General features: G+C 53.1%; 1 pseudogene; it reads left to right on the forward strand.

Annotated features, from left to right (window-relative positions):
* Positions 1-1,675: 1,675 nt before the first annotated feature.
* Positions 1,676-12,549, forward strand: LOC125112490 (protein FAM136A-like; annotated as a pseudogene).

The following is a 12,549-nucleotide window of genomic DNA, read 5'->3' on the forward strand; positions in this document are numbered from 1 at the left end:
ATTTGGAAGAGTCAGATTTACCTTTGCCGAGACTCTTGCTACACCCTTCAAAACAGCGCAAGAGAGATTCCTGCCTCTTTGAAACCCAGGAGTCAACAAAGATCATTTCAGTTGGAACCAGAGAAAAAGAAAGGTGATCGGAGCGCAGAGCCCGTCCTTTACGCCCCGCGGCTTCACTCTCCCTGTCATTCAAAGTTCCCGCCTAGAAGATGCTACAAACATGTTAGGACGGCCTTGCATTTTCAGAAGATGAATCGCTGTGTTTGGCGGAGAAAGAAGGGAACGAGCGATCGGGGTGAGGGTGGCGGTGCGTCTCAGGGGGCCCGGCTCCAGGGCGGAGGGTGCTCCCCCTGGGACCCACAGCCGCGGGAGGTGCCTTTGAGGGGTCCTGCACGGAGGGCTGGCGGGGTCGCACGCGACCTGCCGGGGTCCGAGCGAGGGAGCACTTCGGGGTTGGGAGCACAGCGTCCTTCAGCCCCGGGGAGGAGGGGGCAGGGAGGTTGGCAGGGAAAAGGAGAGGAAGGTGAGGGCAGAAGGCTGGGTCCGCGCTGCCTGGGGGGCGCAGGAGGCACGGAGGCTGCTCCCCGGCCTCACTTGGAGACCAGCGTGCGCACGAACTCCTCGTAGTTCCCCTGCCCGGATCACCTCGTCCCCCTCCTGGTCGCTCAGCCTCTCGCCCAGCGGGGTCAGCGCGGGCCGCCGCTCGGCCCCACCGATCAGCCCCTGCTGTCCTTGCCCAGGACACGAAAGGCCTCCCGGATCTGGTCCTCGCCATCCCCGCTTCGCCCCTGCCGGGACCACAGGCCCAGGAACTCAGGGGAGCTCGGCCTCCATGGGGCCCTGGCCCCATCCCTGCGGAAGAGGGAGGAGGAGGCCTCCTTGAACTCCATCCGTGGCCGGGCACAGGGAGGCGGCCGGGCACGGGCGTTCTGGCCCCAGCCTGCCCGGCTGGGCTGAGGAAGGAGCGGGGGCTCAGCTTGCAGAGCCCCATCCTGCGGTTGCCTGAAGGCCGGGTCCTGTTGGAACAGGAGTCCAGGACAGGCTCCAGGCCGGCCTGCTGGTCGTGCTGAGCCAGCGGCCCTGGAAAAGCCTGGGCCTCCTCCCCACCACCCTGAGAGGCAGGAACCAGCAGGGACACCTTTGGGGAGGCAGTGGAAGCCTCTAGAGGGGCCAGTTCTGGGTTCCCTGCTCTGGTTTTCATACCATCCATTCAATACAGCGCCAGCCCTGCGCATTTTCCTCCTGGCAGCTGAGGTTTCTGGCAGGAGGAAGCACAGACGTTGTCTTTGGTTTTCCAAAGCTTGGAACTCCAGGGTTCCCAAGAGGCTTTTCAGAGAAGGAGAAAAGAACAATATTATTTCTTCAGATAGAAGCCGACTGTCTTCTCATCTTCAGGAAAAACTTGAATGGAGAAGAACTTCCTCCAACTCTCCCGTTTGCGCCTTCAGTCCTAGGATTTACTGAGGGTTCACTGTGTGCAGATGCTGCTCTGGATGCTGGGAACGGAGCCCAGCTCAAGACAGGCAACCCCAGTCTTCCAGCAGCTTATTCCATCCATCACATAGCTAATGAGTGAACTCACAGAAGCGGGCAACATGAGATACTTCCGACAAATACATGAAAGGAAATGAAAGTGGGGCTTTGCAGAGAACACGGGAGAGTCGCCTCGACAGCGATGGCCCGGGAAGGCCTTAACCGCGCCACAGGTGAAAGTCTGAGCCCTTGGACTCGGGAGCGGGACAGGGCAGAGCCGAAGAGGGAGGCATCTTTAAGAGAAGATACTCTTGAGAAGGTGACGTGGGCGCCCGCCCGCACACTCAGCGCTGGGCCTGGGGAGCCGGAGAGGTGGCTTTGCCTGTGGGACTCCACGGAAACCCAAACCCAGGGGAGCCAGCGCGGGATTGCAGGCCAGGAGGAGGGCGAGAGGAGGGACCACGCGCAGCTGCAGGGCTCTGGACAGGGCGGGCAGGTCCGTGCAGAATAGGGAGCCCTGGGAGGGAACCCCCTCCTCGGTCACCTGAGCTTTGACCGAGGAGCAAAGACAGCACAAGGGAGCAGAGCGGGTCTCGTCAACAAATGGTCCTGCAAACACTGGCCATCCACCTGCAAAAAAATCAAAATCAGAAAATAAAAAAATCGAAAAATCCAGACACAGAGCTTTCGCCCATGACAACAACTAAAATGGACCACAGACCTAAATGTAGAAAACTAGAAAACTCCTAGAAGACAGCCAAGGGGACTCTGGATGACCTTGGGTTTGATGCTGATACAAACCCGAGGTCATCTAGTTTGCGTCTGGGTGTAGACAATATCTTTGAAAGGAAGAATGGGACGAATGCTGTGGTCGGAATGTGTCGTCCCCACCAAATTCAGCCAAACTCGTGCCTCACACTGGCCTGCGGATGGGCTGCTATGTTCTTGTGTTCTGCCGACCTCACCTGCCACAGGTGAGTGGACAACAGGTGTCTGCAGGTTTCTGGGTGATGGCCTGAGTGTGTTCTTCAAAAAGACCTGTTGGAAAGGAGATCAGCCAGCCTACAACAGGCTCATGACTCACAAGGGACAGCGCTGTGGTGACTAAAATGTGGCAACTGGTTGGCTGGGAAACTATGACAGAGGGAATGTTTGCAAGTTCCTGAGCCTCTGAGCTCTCCCTCTGCAGCCTCTCAGCGAACGGATTCCTGCCCTACAGTAGGTACTTGTGGTCTCGGGACATTTAAATGCTTACTGGGGACGCCACAGAAAGAGAAAGACAAATATATGATATCACATGTGGCATCTAAAAAAAAAAGGATACAAATGAACTTACTTACAAAACAGAGACAGACTCACAGCCTTCAAAAGCAAACGTACGGTTGCTAAAGATGGCAGGTGGAGGGCAGGGGTGGACTGGGGGTTTGGGTTTGGCACATGCACAGGGAGGTGCAGGGAATGGTTGGTCGTTGGGGACCTGCTGTAGAGCACAGGGACATCTACTCAATGGTCTGAGAACCGATATGGGAAAGAGTCTGAAAAAGATTGGATGTGCGTGTGTGTATAACGGAGTCACCTCGCTGTGCAGCAGAAAGAGAACAGTGTAAATCAGCTATGCTTCCATAAAGCTTTAAAAAATGGGGAAAAAAGGACATGGATCTGAAAAAATTACTGGGGACGTTGAAGATCGTTTAAAAATGTCTATTGATATTTACTGTGTTTGAAATGAAAATACATTTAAGATGATTTAAACCTGGTCTTATACGTTTATAACTTTAAACGTCCCATTACATGTTAATACAAATAACGTGGTTTTATTTTTAAAAAATCCTATTTCCTAAACAAAGAATAAGAAGAGTGGCACCTTAACAAATAATTTTGCAAATCTGACGCCTGGCTTTGTTAGAGCATGTCTGTTTCTGCACCCACCTGTGGGGAGAGGTTTTGAAGTGTAGGATAAGCCAGCTTCACACAGATGTGCACAGCTGGCAAAGGAGAGCCTTTGCGTGACCCTTTTGGACAGTTGCGGTTCTTCTTCTTGGATTCCCCATCACAATCTGACAGGGGTGGTTTCCTAAATGTCAGCTGCAGTGGGGACTCTGAAATCCCTTCAACAAACTTTTCACACTGTTACGTGAAAATCCATTGGTCGCTCTCTGCTTTGAATGGATCGTGGACCCATATGCATGATTCTGCAACGCCCTGCCTTGGTCATTTGGAAAATACTGGTTTACTGAGTTCTGCACATCTCCTCAATGCGGCATCATTGTATGCGTAATTAAAAAAAAATTCACACTCATCAATATCACTACCAGCCCCATTAGAAAAGTCTAAGTATTGAGAAGTCCCAGGCTCCCACTGGCAAATCCAAAATCTAGAAAGTTCTAACTTTCATTTGGAAGCTCACATTTTATCCTTGCAACAAATACTGCGGGTCGTTTTCCTTGCATGACCAAGCTTACTTCACTGATTTTTGAGGAAATACCAAACAGCAAGGCTGAGTAACCACGGCTTGCCTCTCAGCTGTTCTTTCCAAGGAAGGTTGTATTTCATGGAAAAAGCTTACCTTGCAACCCACGTAGGCACACACGTGCTTCCTCCCCACCGTCGCACGTGACATTGCAGAATATGAAGGATGTGGCCGCAAGGGTGGACATTTAATAAAACACTGCTTTTACTCCTTCTGCAGGAATGTTCTTAAGTGAAACTGGCTTTTCAGACTCGAGACCACACGGTGGTGAAGAATTTAATGACCGCTGCAGAGGAGCCTGGGTCTTGCTAAGAGGCTGGTGACGGGACCCACCACGGCTTGGACCTCCAGGTGAGAGTAACACAGTGAAAAAGGCACACCGTGCCTGGTGCTGTGAAAAGATTTGGGACCCCCTGGCCTCCTGAAAGGTGCCGTGGGCACCCTCCCCAACAGACCCCTGGGCCACACTTGGAGGTCCACGCTGGCAGCGCTGGGAACCAGGAGGCAACTGGGAGTAGCATGGCCTGGGCTGGGGGTGAGAGCCCCCTGGGCCACCATGATCCTGGCAGGGCTGGGGTTGGCCTTGTGGAGCAGGGCAGCCGCACGTCCAGGGCACGGCTGCTGCAGGCGTCTCCTTGCAGAGCAGCTGAGCTGCGGTGGTGTCTTCTGCTCTGAACTGCTGCTATGAGAGCCCTTGTGAAAAAGTTTTTGGCCACGACAACAGAATGCAGAGGTTCCCAGGCTAGGCATTGAACCCATGCCACAGCAGTGACCTGAGCCATAGCAGTGACAATGCCGGATCCTTAACCTCTGGGCCACCAGGAAACTCCTAGGAGAGCTTTTGTCGAGAAGAATTCGTGCCTCTCGTGCTGGGTGCTATAAAGGTACAGACTGGGGCCCCCATGCCTTTCAGCTGTGCTTGCACCCTGTGTTCCCTGCAAGACTGGGTGTGGCTGAGCGTGGCCGTGGGCCTCTCCTGCCTCTTTCTCTCTGCCTGCCCGCCCCCCCGCCCCCATACAGCCACTCACCAGCCCTAACTCTTACTCCTCGACTTCCTCTCCCCCCCACACAAGGCTAACCTCTGGCTTCATGGTTCAGGTGGCTCTGGGCACCCGGGGCTGGGCGGGGGGGGGGGGGTGCTCGTTAACAGCAGAAACTTACGAGTCCAATCCTGGAGGCGGGAGGTCTGAGTTCGGGGTGCCGCCTGCGGGGCGAAGGTTCTCTTCGGGGGGCAGACTTCTCGTGCCCTCCGTCACCTGATGGAAAGGGCTCAGGGTCTCTCTGGAGTCCCCTTTGTGGGGTCACTAATCACCTTCCTGAAGGATCCGCCCTTATGAGCGCATCATCTTCCAAAGGCCACATCGACTGATCCCATCAGTTTGGGGGTGAGGATTTTGGGGGGGACACAACCATTCAGAGCCCAGGGTACCCTTAGGTGTAATATTTAGGGGTTAACCTCCTAGTCATCACCGTTGCTCTGTGGCGAGCGTGTATCGGGCACGTTCCCATTAGCCCGTGTCTCCCTGTTAGAGATGCAGGTGGGGAGAATTAGCAAAGGCGTGAAGCTCAGACCACCAGCAGCCCGACTGCTTGGATGGAAACGAGACCTTCCAATTCCTACAGCCCCGGCAGCGGCTGTTTTCTCCTCTGCAGAACCGTCGGGACGCACCTCCTGATGCAGAGCCCTCCCGCCAAGCTCCATGGGGCCCCTGCCAGCTGCGCACCTGCTCTGACGCTTGGAAAGCACCCGAGAGTCCACCTGACAAGGTGGAGCTGCTGGTCCTCCCCTGAGCCTGCTTCCCCTCGGCCTCCCTGTCTCTTAAAAAAACCCACCCGTGGGTGGACCTAGAGGTGATCGCCTGAGTGAGGTAAGCCAGACGGAGAGAGACGAAACAGCGGGAGATCCCTTAGGGGGTGGACTCTAAAGAGAGGATGCAGGAGTTCCCGTTGTGGCTCAGTGGTAACAAACTCGACGGGTATCCATGAGGACACCGGTTTGACCCCTGGCCTTGCTCAGTGGGTTAAGGATCCGGTGTTGCCGTGAGCTGTGGTGTAGGTCACAGATGCGGCTTGGATCTGGCATTGCCGTGGCTGTGGTGGAGGCCGGCAGCTACAGCTCCGATGAGACCCCTAGCCTGGGAGGGGGGGAGGGGAGGGGGAGGGGCAAAGTGGGGGAATCAGGGATTAACAGCTCCATGGCACTAGACGCAAAATAGATGACTGACGGGGACCTACTTACAGCACAAGGAATGACATTCAACATCTTGTGATAATCTCTCACAGAAGAGGATCCGAGAGAGAGCAGATGTACGTACAGCCGTAGCTGAATCACTGGCTGTACACCTGAAACTAACACAACATAGTGGATCACCCGCAGCTCAATAAAAACTACAACTTAAAATGAAAAAAACAAAGCCCTGATCCAGTAAACCCCAGAGCCCTATCTGATCCCTTTCTCTCTCACCTCACCCCCATCTTTCAGCTTTGCCCTGACACGCCCCCTGGGCCAGATGGTAGCATCTCCAGGCCGGACCAGAGCCTTGTAGCAGGGCTTCCCTTTTTGTGTTCTCTATCAGTGATGTCATTTCCTAAAACCTGTAATGTCCTGAGTTTCAGTCAAATCCAAACTCCCTAGGGTAGCCCTCTTGGCCCTCTTTAAGTATTTCCTCACACCGGCCCACTTTTCTGCTCCTTGAACACTCCCAACCTGATCTCCACCTTGGTCTTTGCACAAGCTGCTCTGTCTGCCTGGACGCTCCATCCCCAGCCTTCAAGCAGCTCCTTCTCGTCACTTCACTGGAGGGTCAAATATCGCCTTCTCGCAGGCCTTCCCCGACTCCTCGCTTCCAGTTAACCTCCCTCCTCTGCCTCCTCTCTTCTTTTTTATTTTCTTCATAACTCTGACTCCTACATTTGTCTTGTTTTTTGACTTACTTCTTTTCTGTTTCTTCCTGTGTGAGCTTCACCAGAGGCAGGTCTGCTTCTGATTCCTCCCCGGCCAAGCTCTGCCGTAGGGCATGTCTCATGCCGTAGGAGACGTATTTGCTGAATGACTAGAGCACAAGAGGCTCAGCATAGCCTCCACCTGCTGGAGGACTGGACCCTTTGAGCCCTTCCCTCTGGTTCAAATCCCTGCAGGATCTCAAGTGCCCTGGCCCAGGTGCCACTTTACCCTGTGTGGTCTGTCACCTTCCCTTGCTGTTCACAGGTTTGTCGAATGGCTCCGTGGGGACGTGTGACCTCTGTGTTGACCCCTGGAGCAGCTGCAGCCCCTCTGGCCCCTCTAGCCCACCTCTACATGCACCAGGAGGATGGATGCCCCCGCCCCCAGCTCCCCGCATTCCGTCGGGTCACCTGGCACCTGGACCTGACTCGATCTTTATCACAGATTCACCACAGGACGCTGGCATGGCTCCTCGGAGAAGGGGCAGAGGACAGCGGGGGTGAGGAGGGTGGGCAGGTCCAGGAAGGCGGGACTTCTCAAAGCCAAACGTCTGACGGGCATGCATCTAAAGGGCCAGGCAGAGGGACCAGGATCCTGGGAGGGGGCGGGGTTTAGGATTGGGACCACCCAGGAAGCTCCCAAAGCTCCTTAAAGTCTCCGCGATGCCAGCCTGCACGTCCCAGGTGAGTGCCCGGCTGCCCTGCCTGTGGGCTGTGTGGTTTCAGCAGGTGAAGCTCTGCCTGTGGCTTTCTACCCCATCACCCGAGTGGGCAGCGGGTATGCAGCCTGCGCTGTGCGGGCTGCCGTTCACAGTCTAAGGAGCAGCAGCGCCAACCCAGACGTGGAGTTCGGTGATGAGACACTGACAGTCGTGTCCGAGGTCCTCTGGGGACGGCAGCGGCCTCTGTACGGGGCCCGTGCCCTTGACCAGCTACTCTCCTGCTTCCCAGGCCGGGAGGGGCCATGACACAGGCCTCCTGCTTTACTTTCCAGCTTGTATGGACCACGAGCAAAACTACCCTTTCTCAGCCCCCTTGTTGCCAGAAGAGGGTCTTGCCAGCTAGTGGGGAAGCTCCTGGGGGGACAGGGGCTGGGCCGTCCTTGTGGCCTCCCTGCAGATGGCCCGTTCCAGTTCCGGGGCCTGACCCAGCTCTGGGAGTGGCTTTTGGTCTGTCTCGTGCGAATCAGCGAGGTTCCTCCAGGCCTGTCCTGTCCGGGTGGCCACTGATCTAGAGCAGGGCTGTGCATCATTTGACATCTGAGAGGTAACCAGAGACGTCATTCTTGGGGACGCTGGGACAGGAGAACGCCACTCCCCACTCCCGGAGCCAGGGGCCCTGGGCCTGGCCTCCCTCTCGCCATAAAGCACAGGATGGCTCATGTTTGTGATTCGAGGCCTCACCCGCAGGATGAAGAGTGCGCCCAGCGTGGTGGCAGCTGTGGAGCGTTTCCTGGGTCTTCCTGGGCCCGCGTGTCCCACCGTCAGGCCACCGCTTTCTCCCGGTGCTGGTGTAACGCGGTCGGCCTTCAGGTCCTTCCAGCTCCGAGCTCACCTGCCTGTGTCTTTGGGGGCCTCAGTTGTGCCCCCACCAGGGTGACACAGGGACGTAGTCAGCCTGTATTTAATTGCTGAGAGCCACTTTGATTAAATCAGGATTAAGCCCTCAGCCCAAAGCACATGAGTGCTAAGCCTCACAACTAAAGCCGCCTAAAAGTTCAAGTCTCTCCTGGGCTTCCTGCTTTCCTCGGAAAAGGGTGATGTTTTGTGACTCATGCTGGGCTTGGTGACTTTCCCAAGTGGCCGGCTTGTGCTGCGGACAGGTGCAGGGGGCCTGGGCCGGCTTTGGAGTGGGGGCAGGGCTGGGAGGAAACCCTGCTGGTTCTGGAAGTGTTCCTATAGGATCTGCCTGCCTTTCCAACTTGCAGTTGATGTTTTGAAAAAAAAAAAAAAAAATGACAAACCAAAACTACGACAGGGACTGGTGTTGCTCAGAGGACCAGAACTGCGTGCTGCACAGCGTTTGATACCAGGACGTGCCTGAAAAGTGGCTCAGGAGGCCCGTCTGGTACTTGAAGCCCTGTCGCCATGGGGGCGCGGCAATTACGTGCAGAACCAGCTGCTCTCCACCCCTGCCCCCCAGGGGTCTGGAACTCAGAGTCCAGAAAGGCACTGGCTCCAAGTTCCAAGCCTTTGAAGTTTATGATAGTGATAAAAATCTTTGTGTTTAATACAGGAGGGTGTGTGTGTGTGCGCGCTTTGGGGCTGCTCGTCCGGATTTGAACTTGCTGCCTGAGATCCTTGGACCCTGCAGGGGTCCTTCCAGAGATGCTGAGGGGGCAGGTGAAAGGGAATGGCCTGGTCTCTTGCTGTTTCCCACTGCCAACCAGTGAAGTCTGCTTCTAACTGCTTCATTTGTGTTGGGCGAGTCGCAACGCTCCTGGCTGGTGGTCCTGACCAGCAAAATGGACACAGTGTTGCCCAGGGCACAGTGAATTAATCCATGGAAGGGCCAGAAGAGTAGTTGGAAGGGTAAGAGCTTGACGAATATTAACTAGTATTTATCATGTGAATAAGACTGCGTTTAAGACGTGGCTCCCACTGTTGATGCAATTCTGGAAGCTACCCCCCAGGCCACCCCCTCACCTTCTGGGCCCTGCAACCCATCACACGGAAGCTGTTACCCGGGACTGTGCAACTGCTTAGCAAGGGACGAAAGTGGGCCTCGGAGAAGGATCTCCTGCTCCAAGCCAAGTCCTCCTACCCAGGAAGGGCTGACCTTGGGGAATGGACCTGAGGGCTCTTCCAGCTGCTGAGGGCCTCTCTCGGTGGCCTCCGTGTCCCTCAGGGCAGGAGAGTGTCTCGTTCAGAGAAGGCTCTCGAGGTCTGGCTCAGCCCCGGCACGCCTGGCGGATGGATGGTAAAGGCTTTGACCAAGGCTGCGCAGCTCGGTAGAGACTGGGCTGAGGCAGAACTCAGGTCTCCGGGAGGGGGCAGAGGAAAGGGAACCCTGGTACACTGTTGGCGGGAATGTACATTGGAGCAGTTGCCATGGAGAACAGCAGGGAGGTTCCTAAAAAACTAAAACTAGAACGACCCTATGATCCAGCAGTCCTACTCCTGGGCATCTATCCAGAGAAAACCATAATTCAAAAAGATACATGTACCCCAATGATCACCACGACACGATTGACAATAGCTAAGACGTGGACGCAACCTAAATGTCCACCCACAGAGGAGTGGATAAAGACGTGGTACACACAGAGTGGATTATTACTCAGCCATCAAAAAGAATGAATACCATTTGCAGCAACATGGATGGACCTAGAAACTATCACACTGACAGTGAAAGACAAACACCATATGATATCACCTATATGTGGAATTAAAAAAAAAAAGGAGGATACAAGTGAACTCACTTGCAGAGGAGAAACATACTCAGACTTTGAAAAACTTACAGTTACCAAAGGGGACGGGTGGGGTGGGGGGGGTGGACTGGGGGTTTGGGATGGGCAGGTGCACACTGAAGTCTGTGGAATGATGGGTCAACAGGGACCTGCTGTAGAGCCCAGAGAACTCTACCCAGCATTCTGTGATTGTCTGCGCAGGAAAAGGATCAGAATGGGTATGTGTGTATGTATGACTGGGCCACTTTGCTGCTTAGCAGAAATCATCACAACCTTGTAAATTAATTAGACGTCAATAAAACTTAAACAAAACTCACTCCCCCCCAACACACACACAAAAAAGTAAAAAAACAAACAAAAAAACCCCAAACAAACAAACAAACAAACAAACAAAAAGAAACACAACAACAAAAAAACCCTCAGGTCTCCAGGGATGAGGGACGGAGTGAAATTGGGTGCAAAAAAAGCATTTGACAAAATCCAGCATCTGTTCATGATAAAAACTCTTACCAAAGTGGGAACTGAAGGAACATACCTTAGCATAATAAAATCCATTTACGACAAACCCATAGCAAATATAATACTCAACGGAGAAAAGCTGAAAGCCTTCCCACTAAAAGCTGGAACAAGACAAGGATGCCCACTCTCACCACTGTCATTCAAGATAGTACTGGAAGTCCTGGCCACAGCGATCAAACAACAAAAGAAATAAAAGGTATCTAAATCGGAAGAGAAGAGGTAAAACTGTCTCTGTATGCAGATGACATGATACTATATATAGAAAACTCTAAGGACTCAACCCAAAAAACGACTAAACTGATCAACAAATTCATCAAAGTAGCAGGATATAAGATTAACATTCAGAAATCAGTGGCATTTCTGTATACTAACAATGAAATATTAGCAAAGGAAAAATACATTTTAATTCACACCGCATAAAATTAAATACCTAGGAATAAGCCTGACCAGGGAGGTGAAAGACATATATGCTGAGAACTATAAAACACTAATCAAGGAAATTAAAGAGGATTCAAAGAAGTGGAAAGATATTCCATGCTCCTGGGTTGGAAAAATTAATATTGTAAAAATGGCCATACCACCCAAAGCAATCTACAGATTCAATGCAATCCCTATCAAATTACCCATGACATTTTTCACAGTTCTGGTTGAACAACCAACCCCAAAATTTATGTGGAGCCATAAAGACCCAGAGTTGCCAAAACAATGCTGAGGAACAAAAACCAAGCAGGAGGCCTAACTCTCCCAGACTTCAGGCAATGTTACAAAGCCACAGTCATCAAGACAGTGGGGTAATGGTACCAAAACTGACATACAGACCAATGGAACAGAACAGAGAACCCAGAAATAAAGCCAGACACTTACGGTCAATTAATCTTTGTCAAAGGAGACAAGAATATAAAATGGGAAAAAGACAGTCTTTTCAGCAAGTGATGCTGGGAAAACTGGACAGCCTCACGTAAATCAATGAAACTGGAACACACCCTCATACCATGCACAAAAATACACTCAAAAGGGCTTAAGACTTAAACATAAAACAAGATGCCACAAGACTTAGAAGAGAACATGGGCTAAACATTCTCTGACATCAACCGTGCAAATGTTTTCTTAGGTCAGTCTCCCAAAACAATAGCAATAAAAACCAAAAATAAACCAATGAGACCTAATCAAATTGACAGGCTTTTGCACAGCAAAGAAAACCATTAAACAAACAAACCCAAAAAGACAACCTAAGGAGGTGGTGCTGGCATGGGCTCTGGAAAGATGGGCAACAGTGACCCGCAAAGCGTTGGGCCCCCTTGGGCAGAGTCCATGTGGGTGCTGGCGTGGCAGAGCTGCAGCTCCGGGTGCAGGAGGCAGTGGACTCCACGGTGAAGAATCTGGAGAGAGAGAACATTTGGAAGATGCAGGGCCTCATGTTCCGATGCCACGCTGGCTGCTGTGAGGATGGCCTGGCACCCATGCATCAGTGCATCAGTGCATTGAGCGCTGCCATGAACCTCTGGCTCAAGCCCAGGCCCTGGTCACCAGCAAGTCAGAAAAGTTCCAGGACCGCCTGGCTGGGTGCACGATGCATTTCAGTGACAAAGCCAAAGACATAATAGATGCAGGAAGGAAGGAGCTCCAGGGGAAGCAGAAGCTGGAGAGTTGAATGACCAGGCGTGTGGACAAGCACACGAACCCCATCCCAGCCGGGACCAAGAAGATGGAGGAGTCGCCCTTGTCCAAGGGGAAATAG

This window comes from Phacochoerus africanus, chromosome 12 (genome assembly GCF_016906955.1).
Source record: "Phacochoerus africanus isolate WHEZ1 chromosome 12, ROS_Pafr_v1, whole genome shotgun sequence".
Lineage (NCBI taxonomy): Eukaryota > Metazoa > Chordata > Mammalia > Artiodactyla > Suidae > Phacochoerus > Phacochoerus africanus.